The 17,256-nt window shown below is 44.3% G+C and overlaps 1 long non-coding RNA gene across 1 annotated transcript in view; it reads right to left on the reverse strand.

The window, feature by feature from the left end:
* LOC106739145 (uncharacterized) overlaps positions 1-17,256 on the reverse strand; it is a 141,465-nt gene that overhangs the window by 29,221 nt on the left and 94,988 nt on the right. Inside the window, exon 3 of the long non-coding RNA XR_002087561.2 lies at positions 1,283-1,363. This is a non-coding gene — a long non-coding RNA (uncharacterized LOC106739145). The remainder of the gene's footprint in view (positions 1-1,282; positions 1,364-17,256) is intronic.

Below are 17,256 nucleotides of genomic sequence, written 5' to 3' on the forward strand. Positions count from 1 at the left end.
GCCTTCTTTTGCCGACCCCTTGGACATAGTCTGTGGACCCACATGGGGCTGCAGACCACAGGTTGAAAACTACTGTACACCATTCCTTGCTGTTAGGTGGTGTAGTAATATATTCATACTAACAGCCTACATTTTATGGAGTTCCCTGTCTTTTAGACAATCTGGGCACCTATACACGTACATTGAGGCTGCTCTGATGTGCTGTAATTGCAGTGCGTCAGAGCAGACTCGATTAATCGAGTCTGCTGGAGCGTGGTAATTACTGCGCTCCAGCAGGCTCCAGCATTGCATGTATCAGTGACCCTGCACTGAAAAATGGCAGTGGGGGCCATTTTGTTGAACAAGTTTTATTTAAAGTTCCCCCGCTGCCATTTTTTCAGCACAGGGATGCTGATACATGTGACACCCTGGGCGCTTTAATTAGAGCAGATCTCAGAGCCATTCTAATTAGGGCACCCATACCCACCTCCTGGAGCATGTTTATAAATGCCCTCAATTCCCACTCTTCAGCAGGTTACTCCATATCTCCAAATGCAGCACTTTTCACCACCTGCAATTTAATGCGCTCATCATTTTTAAGAAAGAGAAGGGTCACATGAATGTCTTATTAGGGCATGATCCTGCCTCGCTTGTGCGCTCAAAATTACACAGGATCACACCCTAAAACAATCCATACCGTTAACAAGCAAATAAGTATTGTACCTTTTTCATTAGCTTTCAAGGTGATGCATGTCTTTGTAAAATGGCACACATCTTGTGGATCTTGTATTCTAATGCTATTAACTCAAAGACTGAATTAAATAGAGAAAGGTTAATGCAAGGTTTCAGTCATGATTGCAATGACCATGATGAAGCAAAGGGGCAGAGAGATGGCAGCATTAACAATTAAACTCCCTAAACACATTCTTTTATCCCTCCTGTCATAATGTAGTGAAATGCCATGGTTAATCAGATCACACTCACTACTAAGAAGTTGTTGTGTTTCCCTTTTGGGATAATCTACAAGATGATTGTGTTTTGCTATCAATCTATAATAAAGCTGGAGTATTTTAGGTGTGAGGCAAATTAATATTTTTAATTTTTTATAAATGAAGAAATTATTCATATATTTCCAGGTAAATGTTCATCTGACACATGGCTTTCAAAATACATAAAATATAACTAATTCATCACCTTCCCTCAAACATCCACTTAACTGTTCAATAGGAATTTACATCTAGACCCAAGTGCACTGCTGCACTATTCTAGAATTTTGGGTATATGCTAGAAGCACTCTGCTTACCTCGTAAAATGTCAAAATCCTGTCTGGCACTTCCTCGGCATCAGCCGCGTCCTCTTACATCAGCTCTTTATTCATAATGTTCTGTTAAAATATAAACAAACATCTCAGCATTTGAAACTCTCACTGAATAGCACAAGGGACCCAGCATCTTTTAGCATTTGGCCTCTTCAACGTACCTGTAAAATTCATTTACAAAATATTTATAATGCCCGTACATGTCTGGTGGAATGAAATGAGGGATAAATTAACCTATAAACAGCTTATAAATTAACCTATAAACAGTTCATTGCTATGGACAGCACTGATGTCCTGATTTAGGATATCAAGACAAGGCTGAACTACTGCTTAAGAGAGGGATGGTTCAATGATTGAGACATTGGCCCAGGACTTGAGAGACTGAGGTTCAAGTTCATGCTCTATTCATTCCTGTGTGACCTTAGGCAAGCCAGTTGGCCTATCTCTGTAAAACTAGGATACCTCTGGGTCCTGTGAAGACATGTGTGTTGTAAAGTGTAGCAATCAAACATTAATGGAGATCATAGGTAGTTGTTATTTAGGCCCTTGTCACATATTACACTTAAAGCATGATTAACCAGTCAATCATGATTGACTAGTTAATCATGCCTTAAGTTGTGACCCACACATTCAATCAATGTAGCCAAGTGCTCCCCCATGGCCTCAAGTGCTCCCCCATGGCTCCATCAGATACAAGTGTTTAGCTATGAGAGTGCATAGAGCACCCCTATGGCTGCACCCCTCTCAACTGTGGGCTCCCAGCTATGGGAGCCTGCTACTTGCCAGTGCAGGGGAATCCCAGGATCATGATCCCAAGCTCCCCTGACACTAGCGGTAAGGCATGATTGGATCTAATGCTGGATCCCACAATCACACCTCCTGCCATGCATGTGTGGCATAACAAGAGGCACAATTGTATGGATTGTGTATCTGATCCTATTATGCTTTTACCTGAACATCAGACTGCCATAATTTCTTAGGTTCCTACAAAACATATTCAAAGACACAGTTCTTGCACCCAAAGAGTGCAGTTTAGAGACAAGAGCAGATGAAGTCTAGGTTTCATAGATATCAGGGCTGGAAGGGACCTTGGAAGATCATCAAGTCCAGCCCCCTGCCCAAGAGGCAGGAAGTCAGCTGAGGTCATAGGATCCCAGCAAGATAAGCATCCAAATTTCTCTTGAAGGTGTTCAATGTAGGTGCTTGAACCACCTCCGATGGCTTAGGGGCTTAGACAGTAAAGAAATTCTTCCTTATGTCCAGCCTGGAACAGTCTTGCAGTAGTTTATAACTGTTTGACCTCATCATCCCTTGGGGCACTCTGGTGAACAAACGTTTCCCCAGATACTGGTGGTCACCCCTGATAAACTTATAGGTGGCCATCAGATTGCCTCTGAGCCTGCGCTTTTCCAGGCTAAAGAGCCCCATAGCTCTCAGCCTGTCATGGTAAGGTCTGTTTTCCTGACCTCTGATCATGTGTGTGGCTCTTCTCTGGACTCTCTTAAGCTTCTCCACATCCTTTTTTAATTGTGGAGCCCAAAACTGGACACAGTACTCCAGCTGTGGCCTCACCAAGGCCGAGTACAAGGGGAGAATGACATCCTGGGATTTGCTTGAGAAGCATCTATGGATGCAAGCCAGTGTTTTGCTTGTTTTACTAGCCGCAGCATCGCATCGAAGGCTTATGTTCATCTTGTGGTCGATGATGATCCCCAAGTCTCTTTCTTCCATAGTGCTAGCCAGCGTAGCACTGCTGAGCCTATAAGGATGCTGCAGGTTTTTCCTCCCAAGGTGGAGAACCTTGCTTTCTTCAGTGTTAAACACCATCTGGTTCTCGTCCGCCCATTTGCTGAGCCTGTCCAGGTCAGCCTGGATCGCCCTCCTGTTTTCAGGTGTGGATGCTTTGCCCCAGAGTTTGGTGTCATTGGCGAACTTGGCCAGTCTGCTTCTGACTCCAATGTCCACATCATTAATGAAGAAGTTGAACAATATGGGTCCAAGGACAGAGCCTTTGGGGACCTGTGCCCACTGTCACAGGGCACCATGACAATTGACTTCCATCAATTACCACCCTCTGGGTCCGACCACAGAGCCAATTTCCCAACCACCAAATCGTGGTGGACCCAAGGCCACAGTTGGCCAGTTTTGGCAAGAGGTGATCATGGGATACCAGATTGAAGGCTTTTTTGAAGTCAAGATATATGACATCAATCTCTTCTCCCTAGTGCTGGTGATGTCACCTGGTCGTAAAAGGAAATGAGATTGGTCAAGCAAGACCTACCTGCAACAAACCCGTGCTGGGTATCCCTCAGGATGTTGGCGTCGGGCAGTCCATTAAGGATGGCCACTTTAATAAACTTTTCCAAAACCTTCCCTGGGATAGAGGTCAGGCTGATGGGCCTGTAGTTTGCCAGATCCACTTTCCTCCCTTTCTTGAAGATAGGCACCATGTTGGCCTTCTTCCAGTCTTCAGGCACTACACCAGAGTGCCAGGACTTCTCAAAGATCCATGCCAGGGGCTGGGCTATGATGCTCACCAGCTCCTTAAGTACCCTGGGGTGTAGATTGTCAAGGCCAGCTGACTTGAAGGTATCCAGCCTCTCAAGGTGCTCCTTCACGAGGTCAGCATAGATGGAGGGCAGGGGATCTCCTGCACCCAGACCACCCTGTCCCATGGCGGGTATGGGCATCCCATGGGACCAATGAAAGACCGATGCAAAGTACCCATTTAATAAGTTGGCTTTTTTCCTGGTCGTCAGTTGTCAGTTGTCCCATCTAGTTTAGCAGGGGTCCAATGTTGCCCTTGCTTTTCCTCCAGCTCCCCACATATCTGAAAAAGGACTTTTTATTGTCCTTGATACTCAAAGCCAGTTGGAGTTCAGTTGCAGCCTTGGCTTTCCTGGTTTGCTCCCTGCAGGACTGGACCAGTGCAGAATATTCCTCTTTGGAGGTGAATCCCGTCCTCCATCCTTTGCAGGCTTTTCTTTTTAGCCTCAGGAGGTCTGCTAGATCCCTGGAGAGCCAGGGGGGCTGCTGTGCCCTTTTGCTGCCTTTCCTCCGAGATGGAACAGAATTAGCTTGTGCACTGAGGATTGCTCCCTTGAGGAGCAACCACTCTTCCTGAAGTCCCCTCCCCCCGGGGTCATGGTCCCTTAGGGCCTCACTGACAAGTCTCCTGAGCTTCTCAAAGTCGGCTTTCCTGAAGTCAAGGGCTTCCGTGTTGCTGACTGACTTGCCAGCTTTACGGCGGATGGTGAAGGTGATCAGCCGCTGTCACCCAGCTTCCCATCGATCTTTAGGTCACCGATTAGGTCATCGCCAGTTGCCAGTACCAGGTCAAGCAGTGCTTTACCTCTCATTGGCCCAGAGACTTCTTGAGTCAGGTAGAGGTCATGCATGCATGATAGGAAGCATTGCAACTGCTTGGATTTTGCTGAGTGATCCTCCCATGAGATGTCTGGGTAGTTGAAGTCACCCATGACAACCATGGTTCTGGAGCATGCGGCCTCAGCCAGTTCCCGGGAGAACTACTGGTCAAGCTCTTGACTTTGGGTGGGAAGTCTGTAGTAGGCTCCCACCATTGTGTCCCCTGTGCCATGTTCCCCATGGATTTTAACCCAGAGGGTCTCCAGTCTTCCACCCTGGTTGCCAATATCAGCTTGCAGGGATGTGTAGCTTTCCTTGACATTGAGAGCTACACCCCCGCCCTTTTTATCTACTCGATCTCTTGTGTACAGGGCCATCTATACCCGTGGTCCAGTCCTGGGTGGAATCCCACCAGGTCTCCGTTATCCCTATGATGTTGTAATTATTTGTGTTAAGCAGGAGGATGAGTTCCTCCTGCTTATTCCCCAAGCTCCTCGCATTTGTGTACAGGCAGGCAAGTGTCCCCTTGGGGTCTCTTGTCTTGCCCACAGATTGTACCAGGGATGAGGCAGGGGTGGGCTCCCTTAAGTGCCTTGGCCTGCTGGCTTTGCAAGGGTTGCTGAGAAGTGGCGGTAGTCCCCCGTCCCCCAGCGGGTTTAGTTTAAAGCCCAATGGAGCAGGTCAGCCAGTCTGGCTGAGAAGAGCCTCCTCCCCAGTGGAGAGAAGTGGAAGCCATCTCTTCCCAGCAGCTCACTGCCTCTCTCACCAAAGAGTAGGCTGTGGTCATGGAAGCCAAAGCCTTCCCGATGACACCAGGGCTCCAGTCTTTGGTTAACTACCTGGATCCTCCTCTCTCTCCTCAGCCCATACCCCGAGACTGGGAGGATCAAAGAAAACACCACCTGTGCCCCAAGACCCTTTAGTCCCGCTCCCAAATCCCTGTAGCACCTCATGGCCTGGCTGGGAGTGCGCCAAGCCATGTCATTGGTGCCCACATGAATAAGGAGCATGGGATAGTGGTCTGTGGGCTGGAGGAGCTTAGGGATCTTCTCTGCAATGTCTCAGATGTGGGCCTCTGGGAAGCAGGAGACTTCCCAGGCTAAGGGGTCAGGGCGGCAGATTGCCCCCTCAGGATGGAGTCTCCCATGACAAACACTTTGCATTTAGTCTTGGGGAGAGAGGGGGTGGTGGTGGTAGCTACAGTTGAGCCTGTGTTGCCTGCAAGAGCTGGCAACTTAGCAGGCTCTGCTGGTGCTGCAAGAGGTTCATGCCTGTTGCTGAGCTCCAGTGGAGCAGAGGCCTTGGTGCGGCAGGCCTTAGGGCCCTTGACCACCTTGGTCCATCCCCTTGACTGGACAGAATGAGAGGTCCCAGAGTCCTCCCTTGTCCTGGAGGGAGACCGTGGTCTACTCTCCAGCTCCCAGGGGAGAAGGGCCTGGCAGTAGGAGTCTATCTCCTGCTCGCAGTCCCTGATAGCACACAGTCTCTGGACTATGGCCTGGAGCTCCTCCAGCTAGTGTGCCAGGGACCCCAAAAGGGAGCAGACTCCACAAGGGGAGGTGGCCATACTTCCGGGCCCCAGAGCCTGAAAAAGCAACAGACAGCCCCAGCAGCCGAGAGCCAGGGGCTCTGTCTGCATGGAGCCTGGAACCATGGACTCCGTCTGGGTGGCCATCTCTGAGGTGCCAGAGGTGGGGGCCACAGACCCCGAGGGGATCCTGAGGGTGCAGTGAGTGCCCATCCACAGCATGCCTACCCTAGGGGGCTCGCAGGCAGGGCCTTGGGCCCTCCTGCACACCCTCCTGCGCAAACTCTCCGCTAACTCATGCACCGGCATGAGTGGGCCTGTTTGCACAGCCTATTTGCACAGCCTGTCTGCGCCGCTCTGGTCACATGTCTCCCTGGGGGGCTGAGCGAAGTAGGGGCCTGGGTGGGGTGAGACCCGGCCTGGCTCCCACTCAGCCACCTCCTCCCCCTCTCTCTGGGTTAACGCCCTCCCACCACGGGTTCCGCTTACCTCCAGCTGTGCTGGGGGTTGGGGGGGGGCTCCATGGCTGCTGGGGGACTCTGGGGGGCTTCGGGGGAGCAGGGGCTCAGCGGGCTTTCACCTGCGTATCTCTCACTGCTCCTGGAGCCTAACTGAGGCTTTTTGCTGTTGGCTGTAGGTGAAAGGAAAGTAACAAAAAGCCCCCTGAAATCTGTCAATATTTGAAAATGCTGGCACCATGTCATTAAAATGCCTCCAGATTATTAAAGTTTTTGTAAGAAAGTTGATTTTCTGGGTTGTCTTCACCCACTAAAATATAGCTATTTCAAAAGAGCTATATGTAGAACAAACAGTATAATGATAATTATGAAGCACCTTCTTTTAGAATATGTTCAACAGTAGAATTTCATTTTACACTGGGCTATTGGAGGTCTCACTGTTTTACATTATTTTAATATGATGCAACTGAACATAAAAAAATATTTTTGGATTACCTATATATGGGTCACACACTTGTTACTCACATGGGTACAAATACAAGGTTCCTCCCTTGAATTCACTAAATAAGTAGAAGTTGCAACATTAAAAGCTAGTATATGTACCACAAGTATCTAGTAACATAGATTACCAAGCATACCATTTTCTTTACTAAACATACCACATTTTTGTGACTTATGTTTATACTGATATTAACTTGAGAAAATAATTTAGAAAAGGGTTAATGAAAGGCTTTAGTCATGATTTCAATGATCATGACCTGCCAAAGGGCCAAAAGAACTAGGAATTTTGTAATTTTAAAAAATCAAACTTTTATTTATCCCTGTTGCCAGAACACAAGGAAATGCCACCATTAATTATATCCCACACTGATTACTAAGAAGTTGTCATGTATTCCTTTGATGATGCAAGATGGTTGTTATGGCAATGAGATGCTACTAAAAATTCTTTTAAGGACTTAATTAGGTCATTTGTTTAATTTGTTAGCTTCTTTTCATTTCTTTCTTTCTCATGTGTATGTGTGTGTGTTTGGTTGGGGTTTTGGTTTTCTTTAGTATTTAGAAGGATTTTTAAAAATATTGTAGGACTTCTGCTATTCAAAAAGCCCTTCTGGGTATTTTCCCCTACCATTTAATGTTTTCAAATATTGAATGCTAACAATGTTAACCCCTTGCACAGCACCAAATACTTGAAGATATTACACTGAAAGTTCCTGTGGTTGTTATGTACTCTGAGCTACAATCTGATCAGCTAAATATGTACATTGGGGTAAAGCAGTAAAATGCCATTGAAATCCTTACTTATATCCATCTAACACGTAGTAGAATCCAGGTCTGCTTGTTCATAGAGGCATGTTACTATAAAATAATGTATGGAATGCCTGCTGAATATTCTGTTTTATTCATGGAGTTAATTTTGAACTTCTTGTTTTAATTGCTTATCAGTTTCATAAGCATAATTCCCATGATTTAACCTGCTTTCTTAGGTTCTGCTACCTTTCCATATAGAACTTTATATTTTTCACCAATTTTTACTGTTTAAAATGTATATGTATGTAAATTATTATTCATCTGAGTCTTTCACATCAGAGGTACAGTATAAATACTGAATCAAAGTGGAAAACATCGTGTCTGTTTTAACTTGACTTGATTATACCTAAATATAACATATAAATTAGCATTTTTATCTATTTTTAGTTGTCTTCATTGTATTATATTGTGCAGTTGTTAAAAATGTGAAGATAGTTGGCTTTATTTATTATTTAATTTTTATACATGTCTTCATGCTAAAAACAGTGAGACATCTTAAATCATTACTTAAAGGGTTTAGGGAGGTGCAGGAGTGAGGAATCAGTATGGATAGTCCTTAACTAAAGGGCAAGCTACATTGTACTGGCTACCTTGAAACTTTGATTTTTTAAATTATTACTATTAAGAAACATTACCTACTGCAGGTGACCACTTTAGTACAAGTTTTGCTGGGGATGACTCAGGTATCAACAAAGGATTTATTTAATTTATATAGTGTTTCTCATCCCATATTTTCCATAGTTCATTATTGATTATTTCTAGATTTATTGCATATATTTTATCTAACAACTTAGTATTCAAGAGGTTAAAAATAACACAGTTACAAAATGCCACATTTCAGAAATAGTGCCAAGTACCATTTTTCTAGACCATGGATGTGATTGACATGTGGATGTGAGTCAGGAAAAAATATTATTAATACAAAGTTATGACTTTTGAATGATGGTAGCTTACCTTGTAAATAATTCCCTGGTTATATCTACAATGCATATTTTGATAACTACATAGGCATGTTCACCTTACAGGTTTACATTTCTTTAATAATTTTGTTAAATGTAGAAGAAGAGGAAATAAAGACATATTAATAAACACACAATTAAACAGGTTAGGGCAACAATGCAATGCTGGTCATTCAGGAACCCTGTGCTAATTTTAATTAGCTGCTTTCCCTTGCTTTCAAATGTAATTAAAGCAGCTTAGTTGTGCTCAGTGATGCAAACCACCTTATTTAATCACTAACATTATTTCCCTGAACTATTAATGATTTTCAAAACGCTTGTTTATGCAGAATTAGAACAGTAATTATCTTACCAGTTAATTTTGTACCTTCACATTTCACACCTACCTCAAACGTCATTCATTTACCGCAGTCTTTCTGTCAAAACAAAGAAATGCTTGTTCTAAATGTGCTTCTGACTGCCAAATTGAAAGCCAAGTTTTGTAACACTAATAAAGTAGTTCCCAAGTGAAACAGGTGTAGTAATTTAGAACCTTCCTGTCTCAAGCTTGCACGTACATGCTATGTCTTTTCTTTATTAGCTTTAAAATGAGAGCTTGGTGTGCAAAATAAGCTATTTAATTCAGACTTGTGGAGCAGAATATAATCTTTAATTTAAACTAGAGCCGTAAAAAAAGGCCTTTAATTTTAACTGGCATGTGCGTTTGAATTTGAATTAATAATCCAGAAAATTGAAACTGTTTTGCTGCTGTTGCTGGATACTGACTGTTCTTCACATGCCCTTAGTTTCATTCACTCTATTTCTTTCCTAAAGCTCTGGCTAGTGCCTTTTTTATAATGTAGCTGCTTTATGCAAAGAAAAGTATTCTGAAAAGGAAAGTCTCAGTTGATTGAACCTCTCATAAAAAGTACTATGTTAAAAGGAACACTTAAATCTGTATTAATTTAGTTTACAAAAGAATATAATTGGTGTATTCATTATATCTACTAAGACATAATTCAAATGCAGTAGGAATTTACACTTGATTGAATCAGATTTTTTAAGGTTTTCTCCTATTACTTCTTTTAATATAAGTCTAGTACATCATCCAAACATCTGCTCATACACTCACCACTGTATGCAGTAGCCTTATAATAGTTGCATAATTCATTCTCCCAGGATCCTTGTGGGCAGCAAAATAGTCTTAATTCCATTTTACAGAAGGGGAACAGAGGCCCAGAGAGATTCACTACTCAAGGTGACTGCAGAAATCTGTTGCAGAACAAAAAACTGAACCCCTGGAACAGTTAGGAACAGTCTCCCAGTTAACCAGTTTCCCCAGAAATGTGTGGCATGCAGTAGTTATGCAGCACATGCTGCCTTCTTCTTGAAAGGATGGCTCATGAACAAGATGAACCGCCTATATGGAAACATTCTGTTCCCTGCTTATTTGTGCCCACAAATCAGCTAGATAAATTTCTAACGACTATTATGCTGTGCCTGCAGTTCAATTCAAAATTTCGTCCACAAGTCAGGAGGTCCAACTAAGGTCCTGTTCTAAATCAGGCCCACCACCACTTCTACACAAGTAAAACCACCGCTACAATAAGTTTAAAAAAATGGAATGGATTTTCTGTAATGCTTCTACTGCTGATACAACTTGATCATTTTATTTTGGGAGTGAGGTAATCTCAAAAACAATCTTAACTCTTGATCTTAGAAACACAGAGGCATGTGATTAACTTTACACAAAAAAGTAGTGATTTTAAACTCAAAGGCACTGCTCTCAAACCTAGAGTTACTTAGCTAAGACATGACTGCAGGAGGGAGACCTAAGCCATGCAACATTTTTAGTGCAGACATTCTTATGAATATTTCTTATGATAATACTGAATGATTATATTTAAGACCTTAAAAGTTGTTTTGGATTTTAAAATATACTACTTTTTGGGCACCTCTACTTATGCATTTGATCCAGGCTCAGTTTACTTGTGTGTAACCTTCTGCAGATTAAGCACTCCCAGGCAGGCATCTCTACATGCAGGAATTAGGGAGCAGATTTGCTGCTCTTAGCACCAAACTTCCTGCAGCCCTGCAATGGGCCCCTGCTACCACTGGGGGGAGCTCCAGGGTCTGGCTGTAGCTGCCGGCAGTCAGCAGCCCTCTTCAAAAGCTAGCCTCGCATGCTGCTCTCTTGCCAGCCACTTCCCTGGCCAGGAGCAGTGTGCCCAGTGCAGGGGCAGCACTCAGCAGCTCTCTCCTTTCCCACTCTGCTTCCTCTCGCTATGGCTGCTCCAGCCCTTGTCCCTGGCAGCAATAACCAGTGCCCTGGGCTCCTGCTCACTGCCATACTGGCCCTGCTGGCTGGCTGTGCCGACCACCTCCTGGCCCATGGCTGTCTGGACCCACCCAGATCCCCCCATGACCAGCAACCATCTGCCTAGCCATAGTGTCCCATCCCAGGGCACCACTACCACTGTGCAACTGCCACCGGCAGGGATGCTGATGAGGGGCTTCAGGATGCCACTTCCAGGGCCACCATCACTCCCCTGGACCTCCAGCCCCGCCACCTCTGGGCCTGCCACGCCAGCCAGGACCGGTGGTGGCACATCATCCAGCACACCTGGGATAACAAGCAGTGGTTGGAGGCCTTCAGGATGACCTGGGCCACCTTCTGGGACCTCATGGAGCAGCTCTGGCCACACCTGGAGCAGCAGGACAGCAGCATGTGGCCACCCCTCCCTGCAGATATCTGCCTGGCCCTCGCCCTGCTCAAGCTGGCCACACCCGCCACCCTGTGGTACATCAACCACCTGTTTGACATGGGCAAAGTCACCACCAGGAAGGCCATCCTGCAGGTGTACAGTGCCCTCCAGGACATACTGGCAGACACTATGCTCCGTGTGCATGACCCCCTGGCAGTGATGGTGGGGTTTCATGCCCTGGGATTCCCTCAGTGCATCAGGGCCCTGGATGGGACCAACATCCCCACCACCTGCCCACCCCTTGGAGACCATCCCTACTACAGCTGGAGGGGCTTTCAATCCATGGTGCTCCAAGCCATTGCACACCACTGCAGGGCCTTCATGAACATGAGTACCGGCTGGGCAGTGCACATGACACCCATGAATTCTGGAATTCCAGCCTGCTGAGCCTGGTGGAGAATGGCTGCTTCATGTCAGGGGTGCTAAATCTGCAGCTGGGCACCATGGCTGTCCCCTCATCAAGGACCCTGACTACCCGCTCCTGCCTTGGCTTATGCAGCCCTACACTGGCACCTGGATCCCCACCAGGCTCACTTCAACCACTCCCTGGGCCAGACCTGCACTCTAGTGCAGTGCGCCTTTGGGTACCTCAAAACCTGCTGGTGCTCCCTCATTGCCTGCCTCAAGATCACCGACAACCTTCCCCAGGTCATTGTCGCAGCCTGTGCGTTGCATAACATCTGCGAGGCCTAGGGGGAGCTCTTCCATAAGGCCTGAGTAGAGGAGGCACAGTGTGAGAAGGATGCCTGGCAACAGGAGCACCACCTGTGATAGCAGGCCCCTCCACCGAGGCTGCAGAAGAGCCATGCACCTGCCAGTGGAGACCAAGGCACTGGATGTGGGAGGGCCTGGCTAACCATCTTCTCCTGCAATCCCCACTCTAGCTTGCCTGCACCACCACCCATGGATCCCCTCCCCGCACATCTACCCCCAGCACCACACTCACTGTACACATATCTCACAAGAACAAGTTTATATTTCCCTCACATCAACCAGAACACCCCTCTCCCCTCCCTCCCCAACAGAACCCCCATCACCCCTCAACAAACTGTTCCTCTACCACCCACAATAAAAAAAAAACCTTCTTCCCCATGAAAACTACCTACAATGTCCTTTGTGGGCTGTCTGGCATTGGGTGGGGTGGTAGGAGGGTGCCTAGTGGGGAAAGTCTGGAGGCAGGCAGCCAGAACCCTGGCCTCTGACTGTTCCTCTGTGGTAGCACATATTGCCATGAGTGTGGCACATAGGGGGCTTGCCCTGGCGCAACAGTGGCCGCTGATCCCCCGGTGTGGGTGGCAGTGCCATGAGGTCTCCAGTCTCCTCTTTGGACCAGTTTGGACCAGTTGGATCTCCAGTGGTGAGCACAGGCGCAGGGGCATGGCATGGGACTGACAGCCACAAAGCAGAAACAATGCCCGCAGCACCTTCAGGCTCAAGGTAGGCTGCTGTGAGTGCACTGAGGGCAAGTGAAGCTGCCTACAGCTGGGCCTGGGCACTGAAAGACTTGGCTAGAAGCTGCAGTAGCCTGCAACACCCTGCTGGCCTGGATGGTGCAGTCCTGGCAGCCATGCTCGGGTGCAGGTAGGCTGGCACAGTTAGGCTGCAGCCTGCCCAGGGGCACACAGGAGTCTGGAGTGCCCTTAGGCTCCCTAGTGGTGTGCCCTGGGGCTCAAAATGCCTTCAGGCTTTTAAAGCCTGAGGTAGGGGCTTCCATTGAGGCAGCCTAGCCCTGGGGCTGGAGAGGCTCCTAGCCCAGAGCCCTGGGGCTTGCCTGAGGCCTGCCCCCAGTGGCAGGGCAGATCCAGAAGCAAACATGCTCCTGGGTCATGTCTACACATTCATTACTGCACAGTAACTAATCCCATGTAAATCTGCTACCTGCATTTGCAAATGGCAAATTTATGCGCTATTAAGGGTTTCTACTGCAAAGTAAGCATGCACACATGTAGACTCACGTGCTTACTGTGTAGTAAACTAGGCTACTGCACACTTAGGCATCTTATGTAGATACACGACCAACATACAGTGGGGGCTGATTTAGCTGAAAAGCTTAATATGCAGTCTACTGAACTAGCTACATTTTAATATATTTAAATGTATTATATTTTTTAAAGGGTTCAGTAAATTTGAGACTGCTAAAATTCTTTCAATATTTTTAGAATGCCCAAGATTCATGGTCTCCTGGCAACTAGCAATCACATGGCTGTACAGGTTTTGGCCTACTGTTACAATGCCGTTATGTGTTTGGTTGATGATTTATTCAAACCCAGTTTCAAACCTGCTGTTAGCTACCTCATTGCTTTAATGCAGCTAGTCCACCATTCATAACTGTCAAGAACCAATTCATCGGGACTTGGACTTATTAGGCCCCCAAACTGTTCTGCACATATTCGATTTTGTCACCGTGCATGTGAATATATACAATATTTTACATTCCTTTAAACTGCTTTCTCAATTTTTAACACTATTAAATATTTCCACCTAATTATCAAGGTAACCAATTCAAAACAGATGCACAGACTTCCTGCATTCTGAAGAATGTCTATGTACAACACACTGCTAGTAGATGGCAATGATCCCAAATGCAACTATTCTAAACAAAACCACAAAAATGGAGGCAAGTTTGTTTTTAGCATACTCTGGATGCAGTAAGCTAGTGTATAGGCACAATACAAGGTTTATGCATTTACAGAGATAAACAGGGAGCACAGGATCATCTTCCACAAATATTACAGCACTTAGAAAAGCAGTAATGGCCTTCTTCCCTTAAATAGTGACTTATTACTCTCTTCTATAAAAAAGGAAAAGATGGCTGTGGGAATTAGAGAAATAATCACAATGGATATTTACCCTCCTAAAGATAATTTAACAATTCTTCTGGACAAACACTGCATCTGTATAAATATCAGGAAGAGAATATGGGTATTAAAAATAAAAATATTACTTGTCTCTATAAGAACATTTATATTTTAAGCCAATAAGCACTGTTAATTCAGTACTTTCAAAAAGGTATATTTGAATAGCAGTACTTTAATAGTTTTATATTTTGAATAATGTGTGTAATATGCTTTTCTCCATTTGGTATGCATAAGTAATTCTAAAACATGTTACCATAAGTATACAGAAGCAATATGATAAAGAATATATAATATGAAATTAAATAACGTTGGCTTAAGCCATTCAGTCTAAAACATATTTTAAAATAGCTATTTTATGTGTAGTACACAGTCCTTTTCATCCAAAGTTTTCACAGGGGGAAACATACAACATTCTGAAAAAATAACTTTATTTAAATCAGGAATACTATAAAATCTAGGCTTTGACCAAGTAGCAATTAAATAAAACAGAACATTTTAAAAGTGCTAAAGATTTAATATACCTCCAAAAAAGAAATTATTGTAAAAAAATATCTTTATCTATTTAAAGATGCCAACAAGAATAATTGGAGGTTCAGGAGGTCTTCTTTTGAGTGTTTCCTGATGTTTTGCCCATCTCATCAGGAATTTCGACAGAGGAATAAAATGGCACTCTATCTTCTGGACAGCTTGGTGTTTGTCTTTGGCTGTCAAGCAAAAAGGGATGCAATTCCACTCATCTGGAGAAGATTAGAATACTATGGGAAATATGAGAAAATAGAACTACACACTATGATAGCTAGTCATGTCCCATATTCAGGGATGTGGACTCCCTTCAGTACACAGGGGCAAATGTACAGGAATCCTATTAGCCTTAACGAGTCAGTTTGCTAATCAAGAACAAAACATACCTACTTAACAGCTTTGCTAATCTCACAAAAAATTAATACAAGAAACACCTGAAATCTATCAAAATTACTCGATACATCAATCAACTCTATTAAACCAGGGGCCTGCTGCTCTAAACCCTACTGGCTACAGTGTTCACTACCATAAAGAAAAAGAGGTATTCCTAGTATCCAGTTTGTGCTCAGTAGTGTTTGCAGGATAAAACCAAAGAAAAATCTGAGATTTTTAAGATTTAAGCATACACAATTATTGGATTTTCAAAGATCTGGTTGATCAGCCAAATTAATATAAATGATTTTTTTTAATGGAGCTCATATCAGACTGAGGGCTTTATTTAAAACAAAACACAATGACCCCATTCTCCAGTCTGTTTCATCTGTTTATGTCACTGCAATGTCACTGGCATTCACCAAAATAATGCTGGTAAAATTGAGGGGCCAATACTCTATTTAAAAAAGAGTACAACAATCCAAACAATCCCAAAGACAACAATCCAAACTGCTTCCCAAATTGAACAAAAAAATAAGAATGTGTGCCTTCAAATCATTCTGATTTGTAATACCTATCCGTAAACATTTCCAGAGTTGAAAAACTTGAGGGTTCCAAATGTGATCTCTATTAATGTGATCTCTTTGAACATGTAGACAGTGGATGCTGTTCAATTTTAAGAAGAATGGCCAATTTAATATTGACTTACTCTCCATGAAAGCATCCTGACAGGGCAGGGACTTTATTAGATGCATTTTAAGGCAGAAAATTATGTTGTTTAGCTTTTTCTATATTGACCATTCTTAGAGCAATTAAAACGTTCTCATGCAAGGCAAATTGTAGCTAATGGGGCTTTGGGCCCAGAATCTAATGGTTTTTGATATTGTGGATAAACCCCAGGACACAATCAGAACCTAATTTATTCCTCATCAAGCTATGTAAATTGTTCCTACTTTTGCTCTTGCCTCCAAAATCATCAGTGCCATGGACATTTAGCTCTCCATGTCTGAGATGAAATAGCTAAACCAGCATTGGGAAGCAACAGTAATTTCAAATCCCAAATGTTATCACTTAAGTTACTACTTATCACTCCTAGCTTCATTATAACTTGTGATCTGTTTTTAAAGGCATCCAAAAATGGATTCCATAACCTCCATAAACCAATTTTTCCAGTGCTTAAATATTCTTTTATATATATTTATTTTACCAGCATCTAAACTAAATTTTCCTTGCTGCAGATTGTGTGAACTATTGCTTGTTCTTCTATTAGTGGACAAAGAGAACAATTGGTTGCCACCCCTTTTAATATTTCTTTCAGTATTTAATGACTGCCATTGTGTACCCACTCAGTCCTGTCGAAAACTAAACAAACCTAATTCTCTCAACCTTTTTTCATATGTCTTATTTTTATGGCTCTCCTCTCAATTCCCTCTATTCATCTACATCTATCTTATAGTGAAGTGCATAAAACTGGACACATTGCTCTAAGACTTCACTAGTAATGGTCACTGGTACTACCGTCTCTTACGCATGACACTCCTGGTAACACATCTAAGTGTCACATTGTTGACTCATTCAGTTTGTAATCCACTAATCCAGCGGTACTCAACCTTTTAGCACAAACCAGATGAGTGGAGTGGGGGAAATCTGTGGGCTACAGCCGATTTTGGGGTCAGGCACTGCCCCTCCCTACCCTATATGCCAGAATTGGGCCCTGGAATCCCAGAGCTTTCCTCTGCCCCTGGGATTGGATCCCAGGGGCCTGGTGCCACCTGCTCCTGTAACCAGGATTGGGTCCAATGGGCCTGGTACTGCCTCCTCCCAATCTTGTGCACTAGGATTGA

This window comes from Alligator mississippiensis, chromosome 5 (assembly GCF_030867095.1).
Source record: "Alligator mississippiensis isolate rAllMis1 chromosome 5, rAllMis1, whole genome shotgun sequence".
Classification (NCBI taxonomy): Eukaryota; Metazoa; Chordata; order Crocodylia; family Alligatoridae; genus Alligator; species Alligator mississippiensis.